The following is an 18,606-nucleotide window of genomic DNA, read 5'->3' on the forward strand; positions in this document are numbered from 1 at the left end:
GAAACAGAGAAATTGCATCGGGAATCAATACAAAATTCACAATACCGATTTATATTGACGAGAGTAAGGTTTCGGGCAGTCTGGTTATTTGGTTCTTCCCTGGGGGCTCAGTCTTAGACTCCGATGCACCACTGCAGGTTTACTGTATCCCTTCGACGATCATATTGATGATGAAACAGAGAAATTGCATCGGGAATCAATACAAAATGCACAATACCGATTTATATTGACGAGAGTAACGTTTCGGGCAGTCTGGTTTTTCGGTTCTTCCCTGGGGGCTCAGTGTTAGACTCCGATGCACCACAGCAGGTTTACTGTATTCCTTCGACATCACATTGACGATGAAACAGAGAAATTGCATCGGGAATCAATACAAAATTCACAATACCGATTTATATTGACGAGAGTAACGTTTCGGGCAGTCTGGTTTTTTGGTTCTTCCCTGGGGGCTCAGTGTTAGACTCCGATGCAGCAAAGCAGGTTCACTGAATCCCTTCGACCATCACATTGACGATGAAACACAGAAATTACATTGGGAATCAATACCAAATTCACAATACCGATTTATATTGACGAGAGTAACGTTTCGGAGTGTCTGTTTTTTAATTCTTCCCTGGGGGCTCAGTGTTAGACTCCGATGCACCACAGCAGGTTTACTGTATCCCTTCGACCATCATATTGACGATGAAACACAGAAATTGCATCGGGAATCAATACCAAATTCACAATACCGATTTATATTGACGAGAGTAACGTTTCGGGTAGGCTGCTTTTGGCTCTTCCCTGAGGGATCAGTGTTAGACTCCGATGCACCATAGCAGGTTTACTGTATTCCTTCAACGAACATATTGAAGATGAAACACAGAAATTGCATCGGGAATCAATAGAAAATTCACAATGCCGATTTATATTGACGAGAGTAACGTTTCGGATAGGCTGCTTTTTGGTTCTTCCCTGAGGGCTCAGTGTTAGACTCCGATGCACCACAGCTGGTTTACTGTATCCCTTCGACCATCATATTGACGATGAAACACAGAAATTGCATCCGGATTCAATACAAAATTCACAATGCCTATTTATAGTGACGAGAGTAACGTTTCGGAGTATCTATTTCTTAACTCTTCCCTGGGGGCTCAGTGTTAGACTCCGATGCACCACAGCAGGTTTACTGTATCCCTTCGACGATCATATTGACGATGAAACTCAGAAATTGCATCGGGAATCATTAGAAAATTCACAATGCCGATTTATATTGACGAGAGTAACGTTTCGGGCAGTCTGGTTTTTTGGTTCTTCCCTGGGGGCTCAGTGTTAGACTCCGATGCAGGAAAGCAGGTTTACTGTATCCCTTCGACCATCATATTAACGATGAAACACAGAAATTGCATCCGGATTCAATACAAAATTCACAATGCCTATTTATATTGACGAGAGTAATGTTTCGGAGTGTCTGTTATTTAACTCTTCCTTGGGGGCTCAGTGTTAGACTCCGATGCACCACAGCAGGTTTACTGTATCCCTTCGACCATCATATTGACGATGAAACACAGAAATTGCATCGGGAATCAATACCAAATTTACAATACCTATTTATATTGACGAGAGTAACGTTTCGGGTAGGCTGCTTTTTGGCTCTTCCCTGAGGGATCAGTGTTAGACTCCGAAGCACCACAGCAGGTTTACTGTATTCCTTCGACGATCATATTGAAGATGAAACACAGAAATTGCATCGGGAATCAATACCAAATTCACAATGCCGATTTATATTGACGAGAGTAACGTTTCGGGGAGTCTGTATTTTGGCTCTTCCCTGGGGGCTCGGTGTTAGACTCCGATGCACCACAGCAGGTTTACTGTATCCCTTCGACCATCACATTGACGATGAAACAGAGAAATTGCATCGGGAATCAATACCAAATTCACAATACCGATTTATATTGACGAGAGTAACGTTTCGGGGAGACTGTTTTTTGCCTCATCCCTGGGGGCTCAGTGTTAGACTCCGATGTAGCAAAGCAGGTTTACTGTATTCCTTCGACGATCATATTGAAGATGAAACAGAGGCCGGCCGCGGTGGTCTAGCGGTTCTGGCGCTGCAGTCCGGAACCGCGGGACTGCTACGGTCGCAGGTTCGAATCCTGCCTCGGGCATGGGTGTGTGTGATGTCCTTAGGTTAGTTAGGTTTAAGTAATTCTAAGTCCTAGGGGACTTATGAACTAAGATGTTGAGTCCCATAGTGCTCAGAGCCATTTGAACCATTTGAACCATGAAACAGAGAAATTGCATCGGGAATCAATACAAAATGCACAATACAGATTTATATTGACGAGAGTAACGTTTCGGGCAGTCTGGTTTTTCGGTTCTTCCCTGGGGGCTCAGTGTTAGACTCCGATGCACCACAGCAGGTTTACTGTATTCCTTCGACCATCACATTGTCGATGAAACAGAGAAATTGCATCGGGAATCAATACAAAATTCACAATACCGATTTATATTGACGAGAGTAACGTTTCGGGCAGTCTGGTTTTTTGGTTCTTCCCTGGGTGCTCAGTGTTAGACTCCGATGCAGCAAAGCAGGTTCACTGAATCCCTTCGACCATCACATTGACGATGAAACACAGAAATTACATCGGGAATCAATACCAAATTCGCAATACCGATTTATATTGACGAGAGTTACGTTTCGGGGCGTCTGTTTTTCAACTGTTCCCTGGGGGCTCAGTGTTAGACTCCGATGCACCACAGCAGGTTTACTGTATCCCTTCGAGCATCATATTGACGATGAAACACAGAAATTGCATCGGGAATCAATACCAAATTCACAATACCGATTTATATTGACGAGAGTAACGTTTCGGGTAGGCTGCTTTTTGGTTCTTCCCTGAGGGATCAGTGTTAGACTCCGATGCACCACAGCAAATTTACTGTATTCCTTCGACGATCATATTGAAGATGAAACTCAGAAATTGCATCGGGAATCAATACAAAATTCACAATATCGATTTTAATTGACGAGAGTAACTTTTCGGGCAATCTGGTTCTTTGGTTCTTCCCTGGGGGCTCAGTGTTAGACTCCGTTGCAGCAAAGCAAGTTCACTGAATCCCTTCGACCATCACATTGACGATGAAACACAGAAATTACATCGGGAATCAATACAAAATTCACAATGCCGATTTATATTGACGAGAGTAACGTTTCGGGGAGTCTGTTTTTTGGCTCTTCCCTGGGGGCTCAGTGTTAGACTCCGATGCACCACAGCAGGTTTACTGCATCCCTTCGACCATCATATTGACGATGAAACACAGAAATTGCATCGGCAATCAATAGAAAATTCACAATACCGATTTATATTGACGAGAGTAACGTTTCGGGCAGTCTGGTTTTTTGGTTCTTCCCTGGGGGCTCAGTGTTAGACTCCGATGCACCACAGCAGGTTTACTGTATCCCTTCGACGATCATATTGAAGATGAAACACAGAAATTGCATCGGGAATCAATACAAAATTCACAATACCGATTTATATTGACGAGAGTAATGTTTCGGGCAATCTGGTCTTTTGGTTCTTCCCTGGGGGCTCAGTGTTAGACTCCGTTGCAGCAAAGTAGGTTCACTGAATCCCTTCGACCATCACATTGACGATGAAACACAGAAATTACATCGGGAATCAATACAAAATTCACAATGCCGATTTATATTGACGAGAGTAACGTTTCGGGTAGGCTACTTTTTGGCTCTTCCCTGAGGGATCAGTGTTAGACTCCGATGCACCACAGCAGGTTTACTGTATCCCTTCGACGATCATATTGAAGATGAAACACAGAAATTGCATCGGGAATCAATACAAAATTCACAATACCGATTTATATTGGCGAGAGTAACGTTTCGGGCAGTCTGTTTATTTGGTTCTTCCCTGGGGGCTCAGTGTTAGACTCCGATGCACCACAGCAGGTTTACTGTATTCCTTCGACCATCACATTGACGATGAAACAGAGAAATTGCATCGGGAATCAATACAAAATTCACAATACCGATTTATATTGACGAGAGTAACGATTCGGGCAGTCTGGTTCTTTTGTTCTTCCCTGGGGCTCAGTGTTAGACTCCGATGCACCACAGCAGGTTTACTGTATTCCTTCGACCATCACATTGACGATGAAACAGAGAAATTGCATCGGGAATCAATACAAAATTCACAATACCGATTTATATTGACGAGAGTAACGTTTCGGGCAGTCTGAATATTTGGTTCTTCCCTGGGGGCTCAGTGTTAGACTCCGATGCACCACAGCAGGTTTACTGTATCCCTTCGACGATCATATTGAAGATGAAACAGAGAAATTGCATCGGGAATCAATACAAAATTCACAATACCGATTTATATTGACGAGAGTAACGTTTCGGGCAGTCTGGTTTTTCGGTTCTTCCCTGGGGGCTCAGTGTTAGACTCCGATGCACCACAGCAGGTTTACTGTATTCCTTCGACCATCACATTGACGATGAAACAGAGAAATTGCATCGGGAATCAATACAAAATTCACAATACCGATTTATATTGACGAGAGTAACGTTTCGGGCAGTCTGGTTCTTCAGTTCTTCCCTGGGGGCTCAGTGTTAGACTCCGATGCACCACAGCAGGTTTACTGTATTCCTTCGACCATCACATTGACGATGAAACAGAGAAGTTGCATCGGGAATCAATACAATATTCACAATACCGATTTATATTGACGAGAGAAACGTTTCGGGCAGTCTGGTTCTTTGGTTCTTCCCTGGGGGCTCAGTGTTAGACTCCGATGCAGCAAAGCAGGTTCACTGAATCCCTTCGACCATCACATTGACGATGAAACACAGAAATTACATCGGGAATCAATACCAAATTCACAATACCGATTTATATTGACGAGAGTAACGTTTCGGAGCGTCTTTTTTTCAACTCTTCCCTGGGGGCTCAGTATTAGACTCCGATGCACCACAGCAGGTTTACTGTATCCCTTCGAGCATCATATTGACGATGAAACATTGAAATTGCATCGGGAATCAATACCAAATTCACAATACCGATTTATATTGACGAGAGTAACGTTTCGGGTAGGCTGCTTTTTGGTTCTTCCCTAAAGGGATCAGTGTTAGACTCCGATGCACCACAGCAATTTTACTGTATTCCTTCGACGATCATATTGAAGATGAAACTCAGAAATTGCATCGGGAATCAATACAAAATTCACAATATCGATTTATATTGACGAGAGTAACTTTTCGGGCAATCTGGTTCTTTGGTTCTTCCCTGGGGGCTCAGTGTTAGACTCCGTTGCAGCAAAGCAGGTTCACTGAATCCCTTCGACCATCACATTGACGATGAAACACAGAAATTACATCGGGAATCAATACAAAATTCACAATGCCGATTTATATTGACGAGAGTAACGTTTCGGGGAGTCTGTTTTTTGGCTCTTCCCTGGGGGCTCAGTGTTATACTCCGATGCACCACAGCAGGTTTACTGTATCCCTTCGACGATAATATTGAAGATGAAACACAGAAATTGCATCGGGAATCAATACAAAATTCACAATACCGATTTATATTGACGAGAGTAACGTTTCGGGCAGTCTGGTTTTTTGGTTCTTCCCTGGGGGCTCAGTGTTAGACTCCGATGCACCACAGCAGGTTTACTGTATCCCTGCGACGATCATATTGAAGATGAAACACAGAAATTGCATTGGGAATCAATACAAAATTCACAATACCGATTTATATTGACGAGACTAATGTTTCGGGCAGTCTGGTCTTTTGGTTCTTCCCTGGGGGCTCAGTGTTAGACTCCGTTGCAGCAAAGTAGGTTCACTGAATCCCTTCGACCATCACATTGACGATGAAACACAGGAATTACATCGGGAGTCAATACAAAATTCACAATGCCGATTTATATTGACGAGAGTAACGTTTCGGGTAGGCTACATTTTGGCTCTTCCCTGAGGGATCAGTGTTAGACTCCGATGCACCACAGCAGGTTTACTGTATCCCTTCGACGATCATAATGAAGATGAAACACAGAAATTGCATCGGGAATCAATACAAAATTCACAATACCGATTTATATTGGCGAGAGTAACGTTTTGGGCAGTCTGTTTATTTGGTTCTTCCCTGGGGGCTCAGTGTTAGACTCCGATGCACCACAGCAGGTTTACTGTATTCCTTCGACCATCACATTGACGATTAAACAGAGAAATTGCATCGGGAATCAATATAAAATTCACAATACCGATTTATATTGACGAGAGTAACGTTTCGGGCAGTCTGTTTTTTCGGTTCTTCCCTGGGGGCTCAGTGTTAGACTCCGATGCACCACAGCAGGTTTACTGTATTCCTTCGACCATCACATTGACGATGAAACAGAGAAATTGCATCGGGAATCAATACAAAATTCACAATACCGATTTATATTGACGAGAGTAACGTTTCGGGCAGTCTGGTTCTTTTGTTCTTCCCTGGGGCTCAGTGTTAGACTCCGATGCACCACAGCAGGTTTACTGTATTCCTTCGACCATCACATTGACGATGAAACAGAGAAATTGCATCGGGAATCAATACAAAATTCACAATACCGATTTATATTGACGAGAGTAACGTTTCGGGCAGTCTGAATATTTGGTTCTTCCCTGGGGGCTCAGTGTTAGACTCGGATGCACCACAGCAGGTTTACTGTATCCCTTCGACGATCATATTGAAGATGAAACAGAGAAATTGCATCGGGAATCAATACAAAATTCACAATACCGATTTATATTGACGAGAGTAACGTTTCGGGCAGTCTGGTTTTTCGGTTCTTCCCTGGGGGCTCAGTGTTAGACTCCGATGCACCACAGCAGGTTTACTGTATTCCTTCGACCATCACATTGACGATGAAACAGAGAAATTGCATCGGGAATCAATACAAAATTCACAATACCGATTTATATTGACGAGAGTAACGTTTCGGGCAGTCTGGTTCTTCAGTTCTTCCCTGGGGGCTCAGTGTTAGACTCCGATGCACCACAGCAGGTTTACTGTATTCCTTCGACCATCACATTGACGATGAAACAGAGAAGTTGCATCGGGAATCAATACAATATTCACAATACCGATTTATATTGACGAGAGTAACGTTTCGGGCAGTCTGGTTTTTTGGTTCTTCCCTGGGGGCTCAGTGTTAGACTCCGATGCAGCAAAGCAGGTTCACTGAATCCCTTCGACCATCACATTGACGATGAAACACAGAAATTACATCGGGAATCAATACCAAATTCACAATACCGATTTATATTGACGAGAGTAACGTTTCGGGGAGTCTGTTTTTGGCTCTTCCCTGGGGGCTCAGTGTTAGACTCCGATGCACCACAGCAGGTTTACTGTATCCCTTCGACGATCATATTGAAGATGAAACACAGAAATTGCATCGGGATTCAATTCAAAAATCACAATGCCTTTTTATATTGACGAGAGTAACGTTTCGGGTAGGCTGCTTTTTGGCTCTTCCCTGAGGGATCAGTGTTAGACTCCGATGCACCACAGCAGTTTTACTGTATCCCTTCGACGATAATATTGAAGATGAAACACAGAAATTGCATCGGGAATCAGTACAAAATTCACAATACCGATTTATATTGACGAGAGTAACGTTTGGGGCAGTCTGGTTCTTTGGTTCTTCCCTGGGGGCTCAGTGTTAGACTCCGATGCACCACAGCAGGTTTACTGTATTCCTTCGACGATCATATTGAAGATGAAACACAGAAATTGCATCGGGAATCAATACAAAATTCACAATACCGATTTATATTGACGAGAGTAACGTTTCGGGCAGTCTGGTTCTTTTGTTCTTCCCTGGGGGCTCAGTGTTAGACTCCGATGCACCACAGCAGGTTTACTGTATTCCTTCGACCATCACATTGACGATGAAACAGAGAAATTGCATCGGGAGTCAATACAAAATTCACAATACCGATTTATATTGACGAGAGTAACGTTTCGGGCAGTCTGGTTATTTGGTTCTTCCCTGGGGGCTCAGTGTTAGACTCCGATGCACCACAGAAGGTTTACTGTATCCCTTCGACGATCATATTGACGATGAAACAGAGAAATTGCATCGGGAATCAACACAAAATTCACAATATCGATTTATATTGACGAGAGTAACGTTTCGGGCAATCTGGTTCTTTGGTTCTTCCCTGGGGGCTCAGTGTTAGACTCCGTTGCAGCAAAGCAGGTTCACGGAATCCCTTCGACCATCACATTGACGATGAAACACAGAAATTACATCGGGAATCAATACAAAATTCACAATACCGATTTATATTGACGAGAGTAACGTTTCGGGCAGTCTGGTTTTTTGGTTCTTCCCTGGGGACTCAGTGCTAGACTCCGATGCACCACAGCAGGTTTACTGTATCCCTTCGACGATCATATTGAAGATGAAACACAGAAATTGCATCGGGAATCAATACAAAATTCACAATATCGATTTATATTGACGAGAGTAACGTTTCGGGCAATCTGGTTCTTTGGTTCTTCCCTGGGGGCTCAGTGTTAGACTCCGTTGCAGCAAAGCAGGTTCACTGAATCCCTTCGACCATCACATTGACGATGAAACACAGAAATTACATCGGGAAACAATACAAAATTCACAATGCCGATTTATATTGACGAGAGTAACGTTTCGGGTAGGCTGCTTTTTGGCTCTTCCCTTAGGGATCAGTGTTAGACTCCGATGCACCACAGCAGGTTTACTGTATCCCTTCGACGATCATATTGAAGATGAAACAGAGAAATTGCATCGGGAATCAATACAAAATTCACAATACCGATTTATATTGACGAGAGTAACGTTTCGGGCAGTCTGGTTTTTCGGTTCTTCCCTGGGGTCTCAGTGTTAGACTCCGATGCACCACAGCAGGTTTACTGTATTCCTTCGACCATCACATTGACGATGAAACAGAGAAATTGCATCGGGAATCAATACAAAATTCACAATACCGATTTATATTGACGAGAGTGACGATTCGGGGAGTCTGTTTTTTGGCTCTTCCCTGGGGGCTCAGTGTTAGACTCCGATGCACCACACCAGGTTTACTGTATCCCATCGACCATAATATAGAAGATGAAACACAGAAATTGCGTCGGGAATCAATACAAAATTCACAATACCGATTTATATTGACGAGAGTAACGTTTCGGGCAGTCTGGTTTTTTGGTTCTTCCCTGGGGGCTCAGTGCTAGACTCCGATGCACCACAGCAGGTTTACTGTATCCCTTCGACGATCATATTGAAGATGAAACACAGAAATTGCATCGGGAATCAATACAAAATTCACAATATCGATTTATATTGACGAGAGTAACGTTTCGGGCAATCTGGTTTTTTGGTTCTTCCCTGGGGGCTCAGTGTTAGACTCCGATGCAGCAAAGCAGGTTCAATGAATCCCTTCGACCATCACATTGACGATGAAACACAGAAATTACATCGGGAATCAATACCAAATTCACAATACCGATTTATATTGACGAGAGTAACGTTTCGGAGCGTCTGTTTTTCAACTCTTCCCTGGGGGCTCAGTGTTAGACTCCGATGCACCACAGCAGGTTTACTGTATCCCTTCGACGATAATATTGAAGATGAAACACAGAAATTGCATCGGGAATCAATACAAAATTCACAATATCGATTTATATTGACGAGAGTAACTTTTCGGGCAATCTGATTTTTTGGTTCTTCCCTGGGGGCTCAGTGTTAGACTCCGTTGCAGCAAAGCAGGTTCACTGAATCCCTCCGACCATCACATTGACGATGAAACACAGAAATTACATCGGGAATCAATACAAAATTCACAATGCCGATTTATATTGACGAGAGTAACGTTTCGGGGGGTCTGTTTTTTGGCTCTTCCCTGGGGGCTCAGTGTTATACTCCGATGCACCACAGCAGGTTTACTGTATCCCTTCGACGATAATATTGAAGATGAAACACAGAAATTGCATCGGGAATCAATACAAAATTCACAATACCGATTTATATTGACGAGAGTAACGTTTCGGGCAGTCTGGTTTTTTGGTTCTTCCCTGGGGGCTCAGTGTTAGATTCCGATGCACCACAGCAGGTTTACTGTATCCCTTCGACGATCATATTGAAGATGAAACACAGAAATTGCATCGGGAATCAATACAAAATTCACAATATCTATTTATATTGACGAGAGTAATGTTTCGTGCAATCTGGTTTTTGGTTCTTCCCTGGGGGCTCAGTGTTAGACTCCGTTGCAGCAAAGTAGGTTCACTGAATCCCGTCGACCATCACATTGACGATGAAACAGAAATTACATCGGGAATCAATACAAAATTCACAATGCCGACTTATATTGACGAGAGTAACGTTTCGGGTAGGCTACCTTTTGGCTCTTCCCTGAGGGATCAGTGTTAGACTCCGATGCACCACAGCAGGTTTACTGTATCCCTTAGACGATCGTATTGAAGATGAAACACAGAAATTGCATCGGGAATCAATACAAAATTCACAATACCGATTTATATTGGCGAGAGTAACGTTTTGGGCAGTCTGTTTATTTGGTTCTTCCCTGGGGGCTCAGTGTTAGACTCCGATGCACCACAGCAGGTTTACTGTATTCCTTCGACCATCACATTGACGATGAAACAGAGAAATTGCATCGGGAATCAATACAAAATTCACAATACCGATTTATATTGACGAGAGTAACGTTTCGGGCAGTCTGGCACTTTTGTTCTTCCCTGGGGCTCAGCTTTAGACTCCGATGCACCACAGCAGGTTTACTGTATTCCTTCGACCATCACATTGACGATGAAACAGAGAAATTACATCGGGAATCAATACAAAATTCACAATACCGATTTATATTGACGAGAGTAACGTTTCGGGCAGTCTGAATATTTGGTTCTTCCCTGGGGGCTCAGTGTTAGACTCCGATGCACCACAGCAGGTTTACTGTATCCCTTCGACGATCATATTGAAGATGAAACAGAGAAATTGCATCGGGAATCAATACAAAATTCACAATACCGATTTATATTGACGAGAGTAACGTTTCGGGCAGTCTGGTTTTTCGGTTCTTCCCTGGTGGCTCAGTGTTAGACTCCGATGCACCACAGCAGGTTTACTGTATTCCTTCGACCATCACATTGACGATGAAGCAGAGAAATTGCATCGGGAATCAATACCAAATTCTCAATACCGATTTATATTGACGAGAGTAACGTTTCGGGCAGTCTGGTTTTTCGGTTCTTCCCTGGGGGCTCAGTGTTAGACTCCGATGCACCACAGCAGGTTTACTGTATTCCTTCGACCATCACATTGACGATGAAACAGAGAAATCGCATCGGGAATCAATACAAAATTCACAATACCGATTTATATTGACGAGAGTAACGTTTCGGGCAGTCTGGTTTTTTGGCTCTTCCCTGGGGGCTCAGTGTTAGACTCCGATGCACCACAGCAGGTTTACTGTATCCCTTCGACGATCATATTGAAGATGAAACACAGAAATTGCATCGGGATTCAATACAAAATTCACAATGCCTATTTATATTGACGAGAGTAACGTTTCGGGTAGGCTGCTTTTTGGCTCTTCCCTGAGGGATCAGTGTTAGACTCCGATGCACCACAGCAGTTTTACTGTATCCCTTCGACGATAATATTGAAGATGAAACACAGAAATTGCATCGGGAATCAGTACAAAATTCACAATACCGATTTATATTGACGAGAGTAACGTTTGGGGCAGTCTGGTTCTTTGGTTCTTCCCTGGGGGCTCAGTGTTAGACTCCGATGCACCACAGCAGGTTTACTGTATCACTTCGACGATCATATTGAAGATGAAACACAGAAATTGCATCGGGAATCAATACAAAATTCACAATACCGATTTATATTGACGAGAGTAACGTTTCGGGCAGTCTGGTTCTTTTGTTCTTCCCTGGGGGCTCAGTGTTAGACTCCGATGCACCACAGCAGGTTTACTGTATTCCTTTGACCATCACATTAACGATGAAACAGAGAAATTGCATCGGGAGTCAATACAAAATTCACACTACCGATTTATATTGACGAGAGTAACGTTTCGGGCAGTCTGGTTATTTGGTTCTTCCCTGGGGTCTCAGTGTTAGACTCCGATGCACCACAGAAGGTTTACTGTATCCCTTCGACGATCATATTGAAGATGAAACAGAGAAATTGCATCGGGAATCGATACAAAATTCACAATACCGATTTATATTGACGAGAGTAACGTTTCGGGCAGTCTGGTTTTTCGGTTCTTCCCTAGGGGCTCAGTGTTAGACTCCGTTGCAGCAAAGCAGGTTCACTGAATCCCTTCGACCATCACATTGACGATGAAACACAGAAATTACATCGGGAATCAATACAAAATTAACAATGCCGATTTATATTGACGAGAGTAACGTTTCGGGTAGGCTGCCTTTTGGCTCTTCCCTGAGGGATCAGTGTTAGACTCCGATGCACCACAGCAGGTTTACTGTATCCCTTCGACAATCAAATTGAAGATGAAACACAGAAATTGCATCGGGAATCAATACAAAATTCACAATACCGATTTATATTGACGAGAGTAACGTTTTGGGCAGTCTGGTTATTTGGTTCTTCCCTGGGGGCTCAGTGTTAGACTCCGATGCACCACAGCAGGTTTACTGTATCCCTTCGACGATCATATTGAAGATGAAACAGAGAAATTGCATCGGGAATCAATACAAAATTCACAATACCGATTTATATTGACGAGAGTAACGTTTCGGGCAGTCTGGTTTTTCGGTTCTTCCCTGGGGGCTCAGTGTTAGACTCCGATGCACCACAGCAGGTTTACTGTATTCCTTCGACCATCACATTGACGATGAAACAGAGAAATTGCATCGGGAATCAATACAAAATTCACAATACCGATTTATATTGACGAGAGTAACGTTTCGGGCAGTCTGGTTTTTTGGTTCTTCCCTGGGGGCTCAGTGTTAGACTCCGATGCAGCAAAGCAGGTTCACTGAATCCCTTCGACCATCACATTGACGATGAAACACAAAAATTACATCTGGAATGAATACCAAATTCACAATACCGATTTATATTGACGAGAGTAACGTTTCGGAGTATCTGTTTTTTAACTCTTCCCTGGGGGCTCAGTGTTAGACTCCGATGCACCACAGCAGGTTTACTGTATCCCTTCGAGCATCATATTGACGATGAAACACAGAAATTGCATCGGGAATCAATACCAAATTCACAATACCGATTTATATTGACGAGAGTAACGTTTCGGGTAGGCTGCTTTTTGGTTCTTCCCTAAAGGGATCAGTGTTAGACTCCGATGCACCACAGCAAATTTACTGTATTCCTTCGACGATCATATTGAAGATGAAACTCAGAAATTGCATCGGGAATCAATACAAAATTCACAATATCGATTTATATTGACGAGAGTAACTTTTCGGGCAATCTGGTTCTTTGGTTCTTCCCTGGGGGCTCAGTGTTAGACTCCGTTGCAGCAAAGCAGGTTCACTGAATCCCTTCGACCATCACGTTGACGATGAAACACAGAAATTACATCGGGAATCAATACAAAATTCACAATGCCGATTTATATTGACGAGAGTAACGTTTCGGGGAGTCTGTTTTTTGGCACTTCCCTGGGGGCTCAGTGTTATACTCCGATGCACCACAGCAGGTTTACTGTATCCCTTCGACGATAATATTGAAGATGAAACACAGAAATTGCATCGGGAATCAATACAAAATTCACAATACCGATTTATATTGACGAGAGTAACGTTTCGGGCAGTCTGGTTTTTTGGTTCTTCCCTGGGGGCTCAGTGTTAGACTCCGATGCACCACAGCAGGTTTACTGTATCCCTTCGACGATCATATTGAAGATGAAACACAGAAATTGCATCGGGAATCAATACAAAATTCACAATACCGATTTATATTGACGAGACTAATGTTTCGGGCAATCTGGTCTTTTGGTTCTTCCCTGGGGGCTCAGTGTTAGACTCCGTTGCAGCAAAGTAGGTTCACTGAATCCCTTCGACCATCACATTGACGATGAAACACAGAAATTACATCGGGAATCAATACAAAATTCACAATGCCGATTTATATTGACGAGAGTAACGTTTCGGGTAGGCTACATTTTGGCTCTTCCCTGAGGGATCAGTGTTAGACTCCGATGCACCACAGCAGGTTTACTGTATCCCTTCGACGATCATAATGAAGATGAAACACAGAAATTGCATCGGGAATCAATACAAAATTCACAATACCGATTTATATTGGCGAGAGTAACGTTTTGGGCAGTCTGTTTATTTGGTTCTTCCCTGGGGGCTCAGTGTTAGACTCCGATGCACCACAGCAGGTTTACTGTATTCCTTCGACCATCACATTGACGATTAAACAGAGAAATTGCATCGGGAATCAATATAAAATTCACAATACCGATTTATATTGACGAGAGTAACGTTTCGGGCAGTCTGTTTTTTCGGTTCTTCCCTGGGGGCTCAGTGTTAGACTCCGATGCACCACAGCAGGTTTACTGTATTCCTTCGACCATCACATTGACGATGAAACAGAGAAATTGCATCGGGAATCAATACAAAATTCACAATACCGATTTATATTGACGAGAGTAACGTTTCGGGCAGTCTGGTTCTTTTGTTCTTCCCTGGGGCTCAGTGTTAGACTCCGATGCACCACAGCAGGTTTACTGTATTCCTTCGACCATCACATTGACGATGAAACAGAGAAATTGCATCGGGAATCAATACAAAATTCACAATACCGATTTATATTGACGAGAGTAACGTTTCGGGCAGTCTGGTTCTTCAGTTCTTCCCTGGGGGCTCAGTGTTAGACTCCGATGCACCACAGCAGGTTTACTGTATTCCTTCGACCATCACATTGACGATGAAACAGAGAAGTTGCATCGGGAATCAATACAATATTCACAATACCGATTTATATTGACGAGAGTAACGTTTCGGGCAGTCTGGTTTTTTGGTTCTTCCCTGGGGGCTCAGTGTTAGACTCCGATGCAGCAAAGCAGGTTCACTGAATCCCTTCGACCATCACATTGACGATGAAACACAGAAATTACATCGGGAATCAATACCAAATTCACAATACCGATTTATATTGACGAGAGTAACGTTTCGGAGTGTCTGTTGTTTAACTCTTCCCTGGGGGCTCAGTGTTAGACTCCAATGCACCACAGCAGGTTTACCGTATCCCTTCGACCATCACATTGACGAAGAAACAGAGAAATTGCATCGGGAACCAATACCAAATTCACAATACCGATTTATATTGACGAGAGTAACGTTTCGGGGAGTCTGTTTTTTGGCTCTTCCCTGGGGGCTCAGTGTTAGACTCCGATGCACCACAGCAGGTTTACTGTATCCCTTCGACGATCATATTGAAGATGAAACACAGATTGTGCATCGGGATTCAATTCAAAATTCACAATGCCATTTTATATTGACGAGAGTAACGTTTCGGGTAGGCTGCTTTTTGGCTCTTCCCTGAGGGATCAGTGTTAGACTCCGATGCACCACAGCAGTTTTACTGTATCCCTTCGACGATAATATTGAAGATGAAACACAGAAATTGCATCGGGAATCAGTACAAAATTCACAATACCGATTTATATTGACGAGAGTAACGTTTGGGGCAGTCTGGTTCTTTGGTTCTTCCCTGGGGGCTCAGTGTTAGACTCCGATGCACCACAGCAGGTTTACTGTATTCCTTCGACGATCATATTGAAGATGAAACACAGAAATTGCATCGGGAATCAATACAAAATTCACAATACCGATTTATATTGACGAGAGTAACGTTTCGGGCAGTCTGGTTCTTTTGTTCTTCCCTGGGGGCTCAGTGTTAGACTCCGATGCACCACAGCAGGTTTACTGTATTCCTTCGACCATCACATTGACGATGAAACAGAGAAATTGCATCGGGAGTCAATACAAAATTCACAATACCGATTTATATTGACGAGAGTAACGTTTCGGGCAGTCTGGTTATTTGGTTCATCCCTGGGGGCTCAGTGTTAGACTCCGATGCACCACAGAAGGTTTACTGTATCCCTTCGACGATCATATTGACGATGAAACAGAGAAATTGCATCGGGAATCGATACAAAATTCACAATATCGATTTATATTGACGAGAGTAACGTTTCGGGCAATCTGGTTTTTGGTTCTTCCCTGGGGGCTCAGTGTTAGACTCCGTTGCAGCAAAGCAGGTTCACGGAATCCCTCCGACCATCACATTGACGATGAAACACAGAAATTACATCGGGAATCAATACAAAATTCACAATACCGATTTATATTGACGAGAGTAACGTTTCGGGCAGTCTGGTTTTTTGGTTCTTCCCTGGGGGCTCAGTGCTAGACTCCGATGCACCACAGCAGGTTTACTGTATCCCTTCGACGATCATATTGAAGATGAAACACAGAAATTGCATCGGGAATCAATACAAAATTCACAATATCGATTTATATTGACGAGAGTAACGTTTCGGGCAATCTGGTTCTTTGGTTCTTCCCTGGGGGCTCAGTGTTAGACTCCGTTGCAGCAAAGCAGGTTCACTGAATCCCTTCGACCATCACATTGACGATGAAACACAGAAATTACATCGGGAATCAATACAAAATTCACAATGCATATTTATATTGACGAGAGTAACGTTTCGGGTAGGCTGCTTTTTGGCTCTTCCCTTAGGGATCAGTGTTAGACTCCGATGCACCACAGCAGGTTTACTGTATCCCTTCGACGATCATATTGAAGATGAAACAGAGAAATTGCATCGGGAATCAATACAAAATTCACAATACCGATTTATATTGACGAGAGTAACGTTTCGGGCAGTCTGGTTTTTCGGTTCTTCCCTGGGGTCTCAGTGTTAGACTCCGATGCACCACAGCAGGTTTACTGTATTCCTTCGACCATCACATTGACGATGAAACAGAGAAATTGCATCGGGAATCAATACAAAATTCACAATACCAATTTATATTGACGAGAGTAACGATTCGGGGAGTCTGTTTTTTGGCTCTTCCCTGGGGGCTCAGTGTTAGACTCCGATGCACCACAGCAGGTTTACTGTATCCCATCGACCATAATATAGAAGATGAAACACAGAAATTGCAACGGGAATCAATACAAAATTCACAATACCGATTTATATTGACGAGAGTAACGTTTCGGGCAGTCTGGTTTTTTGGTTCTTCCCTGGGGGCTCAGTGCTAGACTCCGATGCACCACAGCAGGTTTACTGTATCCCTTCGACGATCATATTGAAGATGAAACACAGAAATTGCATCGGGAATCAACACAAAATTCACAATATCGATTTATATTGACGAGAGTAACGTTTCGGGCAATCTGGTTTTTTGGTTCTTCCCTGGGGGCTCAGTGTTAGACTCCGATGCAGCAAAGCAGGTTCAATGAATCCCTTCGACCATCACATTGACGATGAAACACAGAAATTACATCGGGAATCAATACAAAATTCACAATGCCGATTTATATTGACGAGAGTAACGTTTCGGAGGGTCTGTTTTTTGGCTCTTCCCTGGGGGCTCAGTGTTATACTCCGATGCACCACAGCAGGTTTACTGTATCCCTTCGACGATAATATTGAAGATGAAACACAGAAATTGCATCGGGAATCAATACAAAATTCACAATACCGATTTATATTGACGAGAGTAACGTTTCGGAGCGTCTGTTTTTCCACTCTTCCCTGGGGGCTCAGTGTTAGACTCCGATGCACCACAGTAGGTTTACTGTATCCCTTCGACGATAATATTGAAGATGAAACACAGAAATTGCATCGGGAATCAATACAAAATTCACAATACCGATTTATATTGACGAGAGTAACGTTTCGGGCAGTCTGGTTTTTTGGTTCTTCCCTGGGGGCTCAGTGTTAGATTCCGATGCACCACAGCAGGTTTACTGTATCCCTTCGACGATCATATTGAAGATGAAACACAGAAATTGCATCGGGAATCAATACAAAATTCACAATATCGATTTATATTGACGAGAGTAATGTTTCGGGCAATCTGGTTTTTGGTTCTTCCCTGGGGGCTCAGTGTTAGACTCCGTTGCAGCAAAGTAGGTTCACTGAATCCCGTCGACCATCACATTGACGATGAAACAGAAATTACATCGGGAATCAATACAAAATTCACAATGCCGATTTATATTGACGAGAGTAACGTTTCGGGTAGGCTACCTTTTGGCTCTTACCTGAGGGATCAGTGTTAGACTCCGATGCACCACAGCAGGTTTACTGTATCCCTTCGACGATCGTATTGAAGATGAAACACAGAAATTGCATCGGGAATCAATACAAAATTCACAATACCGATTTATATTGACGAGAGTAACGTTTCGGGCAGTCTGGTTTTTCGGTTCTTCCCTGGGGTTCTCAGTGTTAGACTCCGATGCACCACAGCAGGTTTACTGTATTCCTTCGACCATCACATTGACGATGAAACAGAGAAATTGCATCGGGAATCAATACAAAAT

This window comes from Schistocerca cancellata, chromosome 10 (genome assembly GCF_023864275.1).
Source record: "Schistocerca cancellata isolate TAMUIC-IGC-003103 chromosome 10, iqSchCanc2.1, whole genome shotgun sequence".
Classification (NCBI taxonomy): domain Eukaryota; kingdom Metazoa; phylum Arthropoda; class Insecta; order Orthoptera; family Acrididae; genus Schistocerca; species Schistocerca cancellata.